The following is a 17,031-nucleotide window of genomic DNA, read 5'->3' as shown; positions in this document are numbered from 1 at the left end:
TGAGATATTTGTATCATCGATAGCCATAAGTGAGGTGCCGGAAGACTAACATGGTGCCACTGTTTAAGAAGGGTAGTAAGGACAAGCCAGGCAACTATAGACCAGTGAGCCTAACATTGGTGGTGGGCAAGTTGTTGGAGGAAATCCTGAGGGACAGGATGTATATGTATTTGGAAAGGCAAGGACTGATTCAGGATAGTCAACATGACTTTGTGTGTGGGAAATCATGTCTCACAAATTTGATTGAGTGTTTTGAACAAGTAACAAAGAGAATTGATAAGGGCAGAGTGGTAGACGTGATCTATATGGACTTCAGTAAGGCATTTGACAAGGTTCCTTAGGAGACTGGTTAACAAGGTTAGATCTCACAGAATACAAGGAGAATGAGCCATTTGGATGCAGAACTGGCTTAAAGGTAGAAGACATAGGGTGGTGGTGGAAGTTTGTTTTTCAGACTGGAGGATTGTGACCAGCGGAGTGCCACAAGGATCGGTGCTGGGTCCTCTACTTTTTGTCAATTACATAAATGATTTGGATGTGAGCATAAGAGGTACAGTTCATAAGTTTGCAGATGAGACCAAAATTGGAGGTGTAGTGGACAGCGAAGAAGGTTACCTCAGATTAGAACAGGAACTTGTTCAGATGGGCCAATGGGCTGAGAAGTGGCAGATGGAGTTTAATTCAGATAAATGCATGGTGCTGCATTTTGGGAAAGCAAATCTTAGCAGGACTTATACACTTAATGGTAAGGTCCTAGGGAGTCTTTCTGAACAAAGAGAACTTGGAGTACAGGTTCATAGCTCCTTGAAAGTGGAGTCACAGGTAGATAGAATAGTGAAGAAGGCGTTTGGTATGCTTTTTTTTATTGGTCAGAGTATTGACTACAGGAGTTAGAACGTTTTGTTGCAGCAGAACAGGACATTGGTTAGGCCACTGTTGGAATATTGCGTGCACCTCGGGTCTCCTTCCTATCAGAAAGATGTTGTGAAACTTGAAAGGGTTCAGAAAAGATTTGCAGCATGTTGCCAGGGTTGGCGGATTTGAGCTAAAGGAAGAGGCGAACAGGCTGGGTCTGTTTTCCCTGGAGCATCGGAGGCTGAGGGGTGACCTTATAGAGGTGTATAAAATTATGAGGGGCATGGATAAGGTAAATAGATAAAGCCTTTTCCCTGGGTTGGGGAGTCCAGAACTAGAGGGCATAGGTTTAGGGTGCGAGGGGAAAGATATAAAAGAGACCTAAGGGGCAATGTTTTCACTCAGAGGGTGGTATGGGTATGGAATGAGTTTCCAGAGGAAGTGATGGAGGCTAGTACAATTGCAACATTTAAGAGACATTTGGATGGGTATATGAATAGGAAGAGTTTGGATGGATATGGGCCGGGTGCTGACAGGTGGGACTAGATTTGGTTAGGATACCTGGCCGGCATGGATAGGTTGGACCAAAGGGTCCGTTTCCATGCTGTACAGCTCTGTGGCACTATGACTTTCATAACCAGTCTATGTTTATTCAAAACCAGTCTATGTTTCTTAAAACTTTGTAAATTAGCAGCTCTTCTTCTTTGTTCGTTATCATCTCTATCCATGTATTCAACAATTAAATTTATAGTTAAAGATACAATGGAGTAAGTGTTTTGTCATTGTGATGAGTAATTTGCTTTTAATTACTTCATAGAATAAAGTCAGTTCTACATCAGAAAGGAAAAAGATTCCAATGGTCCAGCTCAAGTGCTTAGCTTATTGCAGTTAATAACCTTTCCCAGATGGATGGAGCTAAATAAAAAGTAAATATTGTGGAAATTTGGAAATTTTCACATGGTGTTTTTAATAACGAATATTTTGTTCATAAAATTGAGTTGAACCCCAAATCAAATGGTGTCCCTTTGTCCATCTTATCGAAAGAATCACTAAGGTAAAGTGTTTTTTTATGCATAAACTGTTTGAAGTGTCCAAAGCATGTATGAGAAAAGCATCTATGAGGACAGGTTTTCCTGTTCTCTCTATATATTGATAATTGAGTCTGAAATCAATGAAAGTCTGGAATTAAGAGTCCAATGATGATCATTAATCCATTGTCAATTGTCAGAAAATAACATCTGGTTCACTGTTGTCCTTTAGGGAAGACAACTGCCATTCTCAGCTGTCTGGCTTGCAAGTAACTCCAGATCCACAGAAACATGGTTGACTCTTATTTGCTCTCTGGTCAATTAGGGATGGGCAAAAAATGCTAGCATAGCCAGTGACACCCTCACCCCACAAATGAATGAATAATAAAAAAAAATTGCAAGATCTAATTGCTCACATTTTCAGCTTCCCAATTTAGATCAAGAGTTGTAAATCATAGTCATTCTGACTGCCATAAATATTTATCTTTATTTCTAATAATCCTGACTCCAGAGAACAGAGGTGATTATGTTTTGATACTTTCCTTTGTTGAGATTTGCAAACGAGCTCATGAACTAAATCTACTATTACCCACCTTCCCTATAGATATGACCTCTAAAGGAACCCAAGACCATTCTCTCAGGTGTGAAAACATCTGCTTATTTGTGATAAGGTGAAGTGATATCATCTCTCGACATCCTAGCTAAATTGGCTTGGAATGGCACAATAGATCCATTTCATCCAAACTGACTTGTTTGACTTTAATATATATTCTTAGCTCAAATTCACTTTGTTTCAAAGCAGGAATATTAAACAAAGCCTAATCCCTCAATCCTTTTTACAATACAACAACAAAAAATCAGAATATAATGCTATTTAAAGGAGGATTTCCCAAAGTAGCAGGTGGGATCCAAAATGGATTTGCAATCTCTGAGTCAACAGTGGCTGCTGCAGAGCTCTAATTGATAAAAGCTATACTTCTGTTCTCAATGTTCACACTCAGGTGTCACAATAATTATCAAGCCTCAGGAAGGAATCACAGAGGGAAGGCAGTGCCTTCTGCAGCAAATTTACCACATTGGCTATACAAAGATTTGCTAGTAATGAAAAATAGCTCAAAATTTTTAATTTGTCTTTATTTCCATATTAAGGTATGCTACTTTGATACAGAAATTTAAGTCACTTCATTTTTGCAAGTCTATTATTAATCAAACTTCGTCTAATATATTTTTCATCATGCCTAGCGTAAAATCCATCTCCCAAAGGCAACTCTGGAACTTTTATTAATTTAAGTAAGATATTGTGTGTTAGTGATCATGAATCCCTGTCCTGGATGAATAATCAGAACATTTATTTATTTTGCTGGACCTCAGTAATGCCTGTTTAAAAGCCAAAGTAAAAGAAGATACATAACTATGGATAAATTAACTCTATTTTTGTTGCAGCAAGTACTTTGATTAATGCATTGATATCTTGAACAGCTCAGACAACATAATTTCAGGTTTATGTATCATTTCAATAATCTCTTTGTCATTGATGCTCTTTCTGAGGTCACAAAATATCTTCCTGACTTCCTACTTGGTCTTCCATCAATATGGTATATGCGGTAGCTAAAGTACAATTCTTCATTTACCATATTATTTACAGACTAAAATCTGCCACAAGTTAATTGTCAACCCATTAATTAAACAACTGGTTATTCTGTTTTAGATAGATGACCAGTTCATTTTGTTTCCAACAGATGTCTCAAATCATTGAGCGGCACGGTGGCACAGTGGTTAGCACTGCTGCCTCACAGCGCCAGAGACCCGGGTTCAATTCCTATAGAAAGCCTTAGGCACTTATCCCTCTCCATCACTAGAGTAAAAGTCACCGAATTGTGGTCACTGTCCCCAAAGTGCTCACCTACCTCTAATTCTAACACCTGGCCTGGTTCATTACCCAGAACCAAATCCAGTATGGCCTCACCTCTTGTTGGCCTATCTACATATTGTGTTAGGAAACCCTCCTGCACACATTGGACAAACACTGACATCTAACGAACTTGAGCTATAGCTTTCCCAATCAATATCAGGAAAGTTAAAGTCCCCCATAACAACCACCCTATTACTTTCACTCTTCCCTTGAATCATCCTCGCAATCCTTTCTTCTACGTTTCTAGGACTATTAGGAGGCCTGTAAAAAACTCCTAACAGGATGAGCTCACCTTTCCTATTCCTAACCTCAGCCCAAACTACCTCAGATGGCGAGTCTTCATCCATCGTCCTTTCCACAGCTGTAATACTATCTTTGACAAGCAATGCCACACCTCCCCCTCTTTTACCCCACCTCTGACCCTACTAAAACATTTAAACCCTGGAAACTGCAACAGCCAATCCTGTCCCTGTTCTACCCATGTCTCCGTAATAGCCATAACATCGAAGTCCCAGGTACCAACCCACGCTGCAAGTTCACCTACCTTATTTCGTATACTTCTTGCATTGAAGTATACACACTTCAAGCCACTTTCCTGTTTACAGGCACCCTTCTTTGAAATTGATGCCATGTTCCTAACCTCCCTACACTCCAGGTCCTGCACCCTAAAGCTACAGTCTGGGTTCCCATGCCCCTGCAGAGTTAGTTTAAACCACCCCCAAGAGCATTAGCAAACCTCCCACCAAGGATACTGGTGCCCCTCAGGTTCAGGTGCAGACCATCCTGTTTATAGAGGTCCCACCTTCCCCAGAAAGAACCCCAGTTATCCAAATACCGGAATCCCTCCCTCCTGCACCATCCCTGTAGCCACGCATTTAACTGTTCTCTCTCCCTATTCCTCGACTCTCTATCACGTGGCATGGGTAACAAACCAGAGACAACAACTCTGTTCATTCTAACTTTGAGCTTCCAACCTAGCTCCCTGAAAGCCTGCCTAACATCCTCAGCGCTGTGAGGTTAATGACTAACTATATTTAAGACAGAGATAGATATGTTCCTGATCTGTCAGGGATCAAGGATTTGGGAGAGATGGCAGGAGAATGGGGTTGAGAAACATATCAGCCACGATCGAATGGTGAAACAGACTCAATGGGCCTAGTAGCCTAATTCTGCTCCCACATCTTATAGTCTTGGAGTCTATGATGGATGATTGCCAAGGGAGAAAAGGAGTAAAGTCATATATCACTTCTACTCACTGAATGATCGAACAGGCTGCTTGGGCTAACCGGTGTATTCTTGTTTCTATATTCTAATGTTCAAATTATGGAGGTTTTGTCGGTGATCTGGTAAATTTTCAATATGACAAGGGTTACCTCTTGAAGGAATTGTTCATAAAACACACACTCTCTTGCAGCCTACGCCTTAATTCCAATGATGTACTTCATTCAGTTACTACCTGTGGAGTGAGAAATGTAGAATGTAAAAGTTTTAGACCTGAGATGGCCCTTCATGCTTCTGTCTGAAAAAATCCCTATGGGGCTAAAACCGAAGACTTACACTGCTAATTTCAGGAAAAGCTGACAGAAGGCTGTAAGAAGTGATTACCCTCACTTATGTCTAGAGTTATTAACAATGTTTTTCATTGATTGAGCAGTTGGAAAACAAACAAAATGTTTCCATTCAGATCTATGAAGTTCTCAAAACAAGAGACTTCTGATGCCAATAATTGAAAACCATAAGATATCATTAACCCATCTAGTGTCTAATACATTAATTACAGTAATTATGTTGGTTTATGCTTGGGTTAGGAGGAGTGAACTTATTCATTTTTTGTCCCATTTTTCCACTGGTCACAACAAAGTCTATATTTTAAAAGGAATGTGATATTGCCAGTTTTATATCTGGTATAAATACCTAATAAATAAAACTTTAAAGACAATAGACAAATATACAAGTCTGTACTGCTTGAAAACTTATTTGCTCACCTTTTAGCTACGAAGACTTGAAGCTGTAACAAAGTTGCACTGCAATAAAGGTTGTTTGAAACATCCATCGGATTCTCATTGAAGTCAATGGGGTCTAACAACTTGGCGTAGTCAGCAGGAGTACTGAAGGGACATTAGACTACATCGTGAACAACAGACCCACATTGGTGAAAGTGGGAACTGCAGATGCTGGAGATCAGAATGAAGATTGGAGTGGTGCTGGAAAAGCACAGCAGGTCAGGCAGCATCCGAGAAGCAGGAAAATCGATATTTCAGGCAAAAGCCCTTCATCAGATTTTTTTTAGAATCCCTACAGTGTGGAAACAGACCATTTGGCCCAACATGTCCACATCGACTCTCCAAAGATTAGCCCACTCAGACTCATTCCCCTACCCTATTACTCTACATTTACTCCTGACCTAACCTACACATCCCTGAACACTATGGGCAAATTAGTATGACCAATTCACCAAACCTGCACATCTTTGGATTGTGGGAGGAAACTGGAGCACCCAGAGGAAATTCGCGCAAACACAGGGAGAATGTGCAAACTCCACACAGACAGTCACCCTAGGCTGGAATTGAACCCAGGTTGCTGGGGCTGTGAGGCAGCAGTACTAACCACTGAGCCACCGTGCCACCCAAAGGTGTCCTCTTTCATAAAAGTCCTCAGTCAGTCATCTAGATTCGGTCTCCCCTTCACGAGATCTGGAAACTCTCTGAGTGGTAGATGGTTGAGGCCCCATTACAGAGTTCTAATATTGGTGTAGAGTGCGTTTAGTCACCAACCTAGCTGAAAAACAAAAGCCTACAGCTCGGAACCCAGAAAGAACTGGTAAATGGCGACGATAAGTCCAAAACGTTGCCTAATGCTACAAAAGTTAGCCACGTTCCACCTGATAAATGAAATTCTCCAAAAGTGAAAAGACTACATAGAGCAAATATTTGATTTACCCAAGGCTTGTACTTAGTTCAGACAGAAGCTTGGTAGCTCCATGGGACAGTGGTCCCAGGATGACATTAAAAGGATCTGTGGAAAATGATCCATTTGAAGGAAAAAGAACAGATCAGGTGATCCCTGGTCCTCATGGGACAGATCAGGCAGTGGAATGAGATTATTATGTGTTCCCAATACGAGCGAGATTTGACAAGTACCAAAAGTCAACTGTAAGCAGTTTGTGAAGAATTAAAAATAAAGAAACGTGAATTTAAAAAGTTGACTACCAAATGAAAATAAAAAATAACCTTATAAAGAATTGATAATGGCATTAAAAGGTTCGTAGATTACTGAATATCAAATGGGATTTCCATTGCCCTCATCAGCCACAATCATCAGGGCAAGTGAAACGAAGAAACTGAACGCTGAAACAATGCCTTGTCAAATATCATCAGGGGGGAATACCCTGGCTCCAGGCACCACTAGTGGTCCTATGCAGTAACAGGCAGTCCGTCATAGATTCCTGATGAAGAGCTTATGTTTGAAACGTCGACTCTCCTGCTCCTTGGATGCTGCCTGACTGGCTGTGTTTTTCCAGCGCCACACTCTTCAACTCTGATCTCCAGCATCTGCAGTCCTCACTTTCTCCTAACCCGTAACAGAACTACGGATCTAAATCCATTTGAAGTGAGAACCAGCAGGCCCAGGTCACTGTCAGGAACAATTGTTTACGGAATGCAGATTGTCACTTGATGAGTGGTATGGGACCATGCCAGACCCCCCCTCCAAACATTTCAAGAAATTAGTCCAGCCGTAACTTTGCTAGTTGTTTTAAGCAGGTATATAGTGGATATTCTAGAACAGAATCAGATGATCAAACCACTTATTTTTAAACAAAACAAAATTTATTTGCAAGTTACTGAATGGAAGATCATCACAACTTAATGATACTGTTCCAAACACTTGCAATAATCCTCATAAATACCCCTTGGCACAAAAGGTAAAATCAAACACAGGTTCTCACAGGATAGAAGTCGGAGAGAGAGTACCAGCCTGGACCTGATTCTTTGGGTCCAGCAGCTTTTTCCACACAACTGTGGGCGGCATGGTGGCACAGTGGTTAGCACTGTTGCCTCACAGCACCAGAGACCCGGGTTCATTTCCCGCCTCAGGCGAGTGACTGTGAGGAGTTTGCACATTCTCCCCGTGTCTGCGTGGGTTTCCTCCGGGTGCTCCGGTTTCGTCCCACAGTCCAAAAATGTGCAGGTTAGGTGAATTGGCCATGCTAAATTGCCTGTAGTGTTAGGTGAAGGGGTGAATGTAGGGGATGGGTCTGGGTGGGTTGTGCTTCGGTGGGTCGGTGTGGACTTGTTGGGTCGAAGGGCCTGTTTCCACACTGTAAGAAATCTGTGAAATTTGTTAAAAAACACAAACCAGGGAAAAGGTGAACTGGCCATTTCCCTTTCATTGGACAATTATTTTTACTTTAAAACTTGATCGCCTCCTGCTTGAGGCAGTATCTGTTAGTTATTAACAGATTGGCCCTAAAACCCTACAATCCCAGACTTTTTGGAGTCTGTGTCGTTTACAACCTCTCTGAAAAAAAAAGCCAAGGACGGCACAACCTTGTTAAATGAACAGCATCATTACATGAGTGATGTTGAAATATTGTCAAAACTTAACCAATGTTGTGCTTCCCGATGGGTATTCGCATCCTGGGGAGAATACGGTATGGTCCCGGGAACCTCGGTTTACGTCAAGAAAATACAGAAGGAATGATTGGGAGCCAAGTGGGAAGGACACTACCAAGTGTTGCTGACCATTCAAGCCGCAGTGAAAGTCCAAGGAAAGAATGCTTGGATATGCACGTCACATGTTAAATGAACAACTACTGACTGATCTTGATGACATTTGTTCCAAAATGTGGAAATTTATTGTATTACTAGCTGTATGTACTTTGAGTATTTGCTTACTCATAACTTGCCATTCCTCTGCACCAGAAGGGAGACAAGGAAAAGGGAATTACATGTAAATACCTTTCCATGTATGTCCTATACCTATGCCAAATGAGTTTGTGTTTCCAGTTGTTGGGTGTGCTCCCACATATCTATCCACTCGAAAGGGGGCATCCCCTTAAGATCCATTCCTTTTAATACACCTGAAATGGCAGAATGGGTAATTCGCCAAAATGTTTCTTTAGAGGATCTGGCATGACTGGCGAGGTAGGCCTCAGCAGGGACAAGGGTGCATTGGCTGCACATGACTAACCCTTGAGAGCAATGGGAGTCAGCAGGTTACAACTTGACCACCTTATAGAGGTGACATCTGCCAAATTACAACACTGTAAAACAACCTCCACTTGTGACCCTTACTAATGCCTCTGGAATGGGGAGACCAGCAGGAGGGATTTGTTTATGTAAAACCCAGATGGGAGGACAGGAGATGGGATACAGCAAGTATTCCTAATATTGGAATATAACCAAGGATGTTGATTCCACCCTCCTGACTTGCCAAAATCGCACCAGCAAAGGTGCTTTCCAGCAAAGGTGGTATCCCAAGATAATAACTAGGTTTACCCCTTATAGCTTACCTGTTTGCGACCATAAGATCTATTCCTGGTTACTTTCATCATGGAGCGGATCATGTTATTTGAGTTATGTTGTCCCCTTTGTCTGTCACACATTCCCCCGATCTGAGATACCCCACTGGCAAAGATTGGGCAGCATTGTGGCTCAATGGTTAGCACTGCTGCCTCACAGCGCCAGGGACCCGGTTTCAATTCCAACCTCAGGCGATAGTCTGCATGGAGTTTGCACATTCTCCTCGTGTCTGCGTGGGTTTCCTCCAGGTGGTCAGTTTCCTCACAATCCAAAGATGTGCAGGTTAGGTGAATTGGCCATGCTAAATTGCCTATAGTGTTTAAGGATGTGTAGGTTAGGTTCTTAGTCAAGGGTAAATGTAGAGTAATAAGGTAGGGGAATGGGTCTGGGTGGGTTACTCTTCAAAATGTCAGTGTGGACTTGTTGGGCCTAAGGGCCTGTTTCTGCACTGTAGGGATTCTATGATCTATTTAAAAGGATCATTTCTCAGACAGGGAGGTTCGTTGTTATCCTGGTCCCCTGATGTGGAAATGTTAAACTGGCAAGGGAGAGAATTAACATGGCAGCCATCTTGGAACGGGTGACCAATAATACTTCGGAGGCCTTGGATAAAATAAGCACTGAAATAGTATACATCCGTAAAACAGCACTGCAGAGCAGAGTGTCCCTTCATTGGATACTGGCCAAAAAGAGAAGCACTTGTGCCCTAATTAGGGCCGAATACTATACTTATATCCCAGACAATGCCAAGACAATCACCAATTTAGCGGCATATATACAAAGAGAGATGGACAACCCCCATCTCCTTCCTTGTGGAGCTGGCAACTAGCTGGCTGGGTTCACTGGGGACACCACTGATGCAGGGTTATGTATTATTCATGGTAGTAATTCCCATTTTATATTGCTTATTTTTACTAATTCAATGTTGTTCCCAACAGGCAACTACGGCCACTGCTCCTCAGATTAGATCCTAGAAGGGCCTTTTTTTGCATCAGAAAAACACATGCTACATCTAAGTTTACTTTCACTCACTTGCTTTAAGATTCACGAAAGACAAAATCAAAAGTCAGGATTGATATGGAATATGCAAGTTATTGGTGGCAGGATCTCTGTTGGTTTTAGTAAATTCATGCTGGAACAGTCCAGTTAGAACATGGCATTAAGTAAATTGCTGATATACAATGCTGTACCAAAGATCCCATCACAGTTGGATAACTCAGCTCTGCTGACCAATAGTTTACAAAGAGGGTGTGCACTATGAGTTTGAGCTGTATGAATTATGCTGCTTCTAGACTTTTTTCACACCTTTTTGCGACGAAGACCTGAAGTTATAATGAAATTGTACCACAATAAAAGTTGTCTAAAACTACCACCAGACTCAGACTCTCATTGAAAACTATGGAATCTAACAGATGCATTTCATTCAGCAGGTGGGAAGATTCCACCCATAGACTCACTGCTTTCAGTAGAGAAATTTGTGTCATTTAGAAATGCAACATTTTCCCTTTCTGCATTCAGTCTTCTTCACTTTGCAACATGTTCTTTCCAAAAAGTCCAATGTCTAGATACATTTCCAATCAATGCCTAGTTAATTCCATGTTGATATCTCAAATAACATACTTTATAATAACAAGCAAACAGCTCTTTTGCTTCTGGGCTATCTGCTAAATTGCTCCAAATTCAAAGTTTTATATAAGAGAAATCCTTCAGTCTCACAGATGTACTTAATTTACTATTTAAGCCAGCAGTATTTTATATTCCTGCATATTTAATTGATACTCAAGAGTTGTGAGTACCATTGGCAAATTCACCATAAGTTGTGCATCCCTAATTTCCCTTGCGGATTTGGTAAAGAACTACTTCAGTCCGCTTGGTGTAGGTACACCCAGACCACTGTTTGTAAATGAGTTCCTGGTTTCTACCCAATCATGATGATGAAACAACAGCATAGTTCTGAATGGGGATGATGAGCGCTTATGTGGGATCAAGTAGATGGTGCAGTTCCCATACAACTGTTTCCCTTGTCCTTTTTTGGTGACTAAAGTCGTGAGCTTTGGAGGTGCTGTTGGAGAAAGCCTGGTGAGTTGCACAGAGCAATGTTTGAATGGCATCATGCATTGCTAATGGAGGGAGTAAATTTTGGGAGAGGTGGGTGCACTTACTATCAAGCAGATGGCATTCGCCTGGATGCTGTTGAACTTCTTGAGTGTTATTTGAGGTGTACTTATCCAGGAGAGTGGAAATGCATTCCTGACTTGTGTCTTGTAGATGCGGATAAGGTTTACAATTAGGAAGATGAGTTAATCATTTAAAAATTCCAAGTTTCTATTATGCTCCTGTAGCCATAGCATTTATATGGCATTTTCGGTTAAGATTCTGGTCAATGCCAATGCCCAAGATTTTGGTTATGGGAATTCAGTGATGGCAATGCCATTGAATGTCAAAGTGAGTGCTTAGATTCTTTTTTGTTGGAGATGATCATTATTTGATACTTGTGCAATGCGAAACAGTAGTGACATTGTCAATGGACAAGTAATCCAGAGACCTTGAGGTAAAAATTCAAATTCAAATATGGCAGTTGGTGAAATTAAAATTCCTTAACTTGTGGTGAAAATATCTTTCAAACTTATGAAATGCCATCTGGTTCACTAATCTCTTTCAGTGAACAAAATCTGTCCACACCCTAGTGAAACATCTGTGTGACACCAGACACAAATCAATGTGCCCCTTAACTGATCTCTAATATGGCCTGGCAAGCCAATCAATTGTGTCAAACCTCTACAGGTACTCCATAAGCATCCTTCTTTTCAATGCAAAATCATCCAGACCATGGATCCCATTTGGAGAAAAGAGTGGTCTTATCCACCTTTCTGGACATGAACAATCATCCTCCACATCTTATTGATCCCCTTGTCACCAGCATTCTGATCATCCCCATGTGTAATGTACTCTTGTTGAAGCTAATTAGTCCCACACGGCTAGTTGTCAATGGCATGATACTTGAGAAAGTAAGGATGCAGTGAGTGAGTTAAATGGGAGAAGGGAAGATCAGAGCCTGAACTCTTGAGACAGCTGCTGTTTTTATATTGTTGCTGTTCACTTAGAATTAAATAAAAACAAGCGCAGTTGACATGGGCAGCAGTAAACAGAAAATGTCAATAGCGGTTTACAAAGAAGCTGAATTATTTAACTTGACAGTCATTTGTATGGCAAGGCTGCAATTGAGTGGCAGAAACTGGTGAGACCTACTAGAAAAACTTGCCTGAACTAATTTACAGCTGCCACATCCCCTTCTACTTCTCCATCTCCCAAATCTACCACTTCCTTTTTTGCCAGCCCAGTTGCCCCAAATGATCTTCCTCAAAGGAATCAAAAACTAAAAGGTATTTTGATCCTCCCATTGTAGTTTTCTTCCACTTTAACTCATCATAGCCTTGACCTTCAAGTGAAAGGCAAAGCTTAACTTGTGTGCCATTCACTGTGATGGCAATCCGAGTTTACTTTTTACTTCCATAAACAGTTTGATTAAAGTTGTTGGAGTAAACCTGAGGCATAAGTAAAATTATTTACATTTTATGCATGTGATTAAGATTAAGCAATGACTTTTTTTTCTCTTTGTTCTTTAGAAAAATAGGTGACAGGTTTAGATAGAGGATCTGGATAGATGCAGGTCGAAGGGAGGGCTGAAGGGCCTGTTCCTGTGCTGTAAGTTTCTTTGTTCCTTGTTCTTTGATTCCAGAACAGTGGAATTAAGAGGATTGAATGTTCTTAGGTGTTGTCAGGAAGATGGTAAGGAATACTAGATTGATACATTGTACTAAAGTTGGATTATATGTTCAACTTTGCTGTAGAAAATGTGGTGATACCCAATGATTTGATAGTGGGAGATTTAGCGATGGTAATCCTATTGAATGACAAGAGGAGGTGCTTTTGTCAATGATGGTTATTATCGGGCATTTGCCAAGCATAAATGTTACTTGTCACTTATTGGCCCAAGCTTGAATATCATACAAGTCTGGTTATGTGCTCCAACAGATTGTTTCAGTAGCAGAGAAAGTTTTGAATTGAAATTAACACAGTACAACCTTTCCTGAACCCCCAACACAGCTCACAATGCACTCATGACACTGCTCACCCCAATGCTGAATGTATTTATCTACCTCTCAAGTCTTCCAACAGTTCAACTTCCTCCAAGACATTGTTTATCCAGCTTACCACAATGCCCAACCCACTCCTGAATTTGGGAAACCCCTAAAGTAGAGACAAATGCAACAGCAGTCAGCACAAATAACCCAGTAACCAATTTGTGTTTAGTTCTTCATTGCTTTAAATAGCACTGCTAGTAGATTCAAGATCATAGATGGACACGGGTGGGGGATATCCATGGTTCCATTTAGCCTTGGAGACAGCTGTGCAAGGTTAAATAGGATGTTGACTGAAGGATGAAGTGTCAAAATTGCACTGCTGCATTCAATTCAGTATTGCAGACAAGTCAAATCCTCATCTCTGCTCTGCATGTTCCCAGCAAGCAGAAGATATATCTGTAAACTGTCCTCAAACAGCCCAACACTCTTCCCATAAGAAGTTATCGCCTGAATGGGGGGTTTGAAATTTCAGTGGCACACAGTGTTATACTGTTCAATTTCTCATGCACATTGAATCCCAAATTGTTAAACCTTCTCTGAAGTTCGCAGGAATCATAGAATCCCTACAGTGTGAAGGCAGGCCATTTGGCCCATTGAGTCCACACTACCCAGATCCACCCAGACCCACCACCCCTCCTCACCCCCAACCGTTAACCTGTAGCCCTGCTACCATGGCTAATCAACCAAGGCTGCACATCCCTGCACACTTTGGGGTAATTTAGCATAGCCAATCCATTTAACATGCTCATCTTTGGATTGTGGGAGGAAACCAGAGCACCCGGAGGAAACTCACATCGACACCTGGAGAATGTGCAAACTCCACAGACAGTTACCCGAGGCTGGATTTGAATCTGGGTCCCTGGTGCTGTGAGTCAGCAGTGATAACAACTGAACCACCATGCAATTCCTCATGACACATCCCTAATGACATGCTGAGTACCTGTTATACTCAGAGGAAATCCAGTCCACAATCCATTCAGAAGTTTTGACATATAAATATTCATAAAAACAAGAATGTATATAAAAATAAATTAAGCATAGAACAATGCCACAAACACATACATTGCCTCAGATTGGCATGTGAACTATGAAATTGTTTAAGCTCATAAGCAGTTGCCTTTAATTTTTGGGATGTCTCAATTGTAGCGATTGTAATGAGATCAATCAGGTGGAGCTCATGGAATATGAGTTCCCTGATTGAGGCTGTTAATATGGTCCAACCGGGGAGCCCTGTCTGATAAATAAAAGAGGAACATTAGACATTCTGACACTCTGAAAGAGATGAACCAGTGTCAAGGACTTACCATGTGTAAATAAAAGGTGACTTGTCAACAGGATATGGGTCTCTGTGGACTTATTTCATCAATGTAAAAGTAGACAGCTGGACAGTATTATGTTTTAAAAATACATGTACAAAGATTGAAAGCAAGTGAGGATAAATGTTACATATGAAGATGAAAATAAAATCATTTTCTAACATATTGCAGGCCAAATTTGATCAAAGATTTATCTTCTGGTTAAAATTTGATGTCAAATTCAGAGCTGCAATGGCTTCTATAGTCAAATGGTTGGAAGTTAGTCCCATAGTGGAATCAGTTATCAGTTTGTATTATTTATTTCATTTTCATTTTGTTCACAATTTCGAAGCCTCAAGAAAGTCTTTCTCCTTGCCCACCCTTGAAACTAACATGCTCCAGATTGCATGACCTAACTCTTGTTCAAGCCCAACTCCTAGACCAAAACATTAGGAGTGCCAACAATTGTTTCTAAACTTAGGTCTCAGGGAGCTAGGATTTCTTTTATATCTGCGCATGTGACCTTCCAGTAAAAATAGAGATACGATTGCCTAATCAGATCTCACCGAATCTAAATTTCTGCTTTGGCTTTAGTCAGATTCACAAGAGATGTCAAAAGGCTTTGAGAGAGTTGTTTAAAAGCCATTTTGTGTTCATTTTAAAATGATAATGTAGTTTGTTTTTAAATCAATAATAGTATAACCATATGTCTGCAATGAAACATCATATTCTGTCTCCATTTTGACTCAGTACAGACAGAAATGTAGGTTCTTTGTTATTTTATGTAAGGGACCAGTGTTATATTCGACTGAGGTTTGTTCCCTGGCATGTATTTATTGAAATGCTGAAAACTTGCATGCTTGTTCGAATTCATTTATTTGGGCCTGCTCAACACATAATTTGAACCTCAGGTGACACACAGATCACTGAGTATTATTTTCTATGTCCATTTTCATTTCCTTAATTGTAATAGGAAGTTTCACTGAATATATAATGAGCTAATTGGATCACATTTCGCTCATTGAGTATTTGCCAGCAGATTGGGGAGGCGGTTGAAAATAAATGTGCCAATTTTAAAGCACAAGCCCATGTCAAGCATCACTTCACAAATCCATTAGAAAATTGAACAAGTACAGAATGGCTACAACAAAAATCATCAGAGTTGGTTTAATTCCAGATACGGGACAAAATTTCTGTCAATTCTAAAGCCTGGGTAAAAGTCTGGATAAGAGAAGAAAGTCAGAAACCATGATCGTGAAACAAAAAGAAAGAATAAAATCCAATATTGTCAGAATGCCAGATTCAGGAGGAAGAGAAAACATTGAGGACAAGTCCAGGCTTTTGTTCAATGTTTTTTTTAGTGTTTATATATCTGTACAATTGTTTGCTCAACTGTGTTCCATGCATTATTTACATCTAAGAATTTAGACGAAGTATGATTATCACAGGATGTGGGGCAGTTATAGTTATTGTATCACTATAGTTATTGTATCAGTTATAGTTATTGATACAACTATTTCAGACACAATAAAAACACTATTATCCTACTGCTGAGCTCAAATACATCAGATGAGATTATTCAGTCTGAACTCCAGAACATCTGAATTTGTGAGATTGTATCTTTGGAGTGTTGTGGAGCAGGGGAAGTGGTGATAACCACTTGGAGTATAGTTTAAACTTATTGGTTGAATTTGAATGATAGTGAAAACAACTCATTATCTGAGTTACAGCTCAAATGTTACATCTTCAAATTGTCTAGAAAACTTTGTGCTTGCACTCAGTGACATGACAGGTGCTTGACAGCTTTTTATCTTTCACTCTCTGTTAAAGGTACAGTACACACCTTCAACTCCACAACAGTATGCATTGTCCTAATTCCAATTAATGACCAACTCCATCCACTGCGTGAACACACGTCCTTACATTCCCTCAGAGATTTTTCATTTCTCTTATTGTGAGGAGAGGGAATATTGAGGGCAAAGAGCACAGTGAAAAAAGCATTGAAAATCTATTAGAGTCTTAAGCTGCCTGCTCAATAGAATTAGAAATCTCCCAGGTACCTGAAGACAAAATTAAGCATCAGTGAGTCACATGTCATACAACACGCAGCCATGAAAACTTGCTTCTTAAAGTGAATGAAAATGATCATCTTAATAACTGTCAATATTCTGACCTCACCAGGTCATTTATTCATTTTTTTTACTCTCTCGCATCACATTCATAGATACAGGAGGAATTGGTGGAGATTATGGACGAATGGTCAGAGGAGCTCAA

This window comes from Chiloscyllium plagiosum, unplaced genomic scaffold (assembly GCF_037043375.1).
Source record: "Chiloscyllium plagiosum isolate Xiang-an unplaced genomic scaffold, Cpla_swu_hap1 HiC_scaffold_6, whole genome shotgun sequence".
In the NCBI taxonomy this organism is placed as follows: domain Eukaryota; kingdom Metazoa; phylum Chordata; class Chondrichthyes; order Orectolobiformes; family Hemiscylliidae; genus Chiloscyllium; species Chiloscyllium plagiosum.
Note: the sequence above shows the minus strand (reverse complement) of the source record.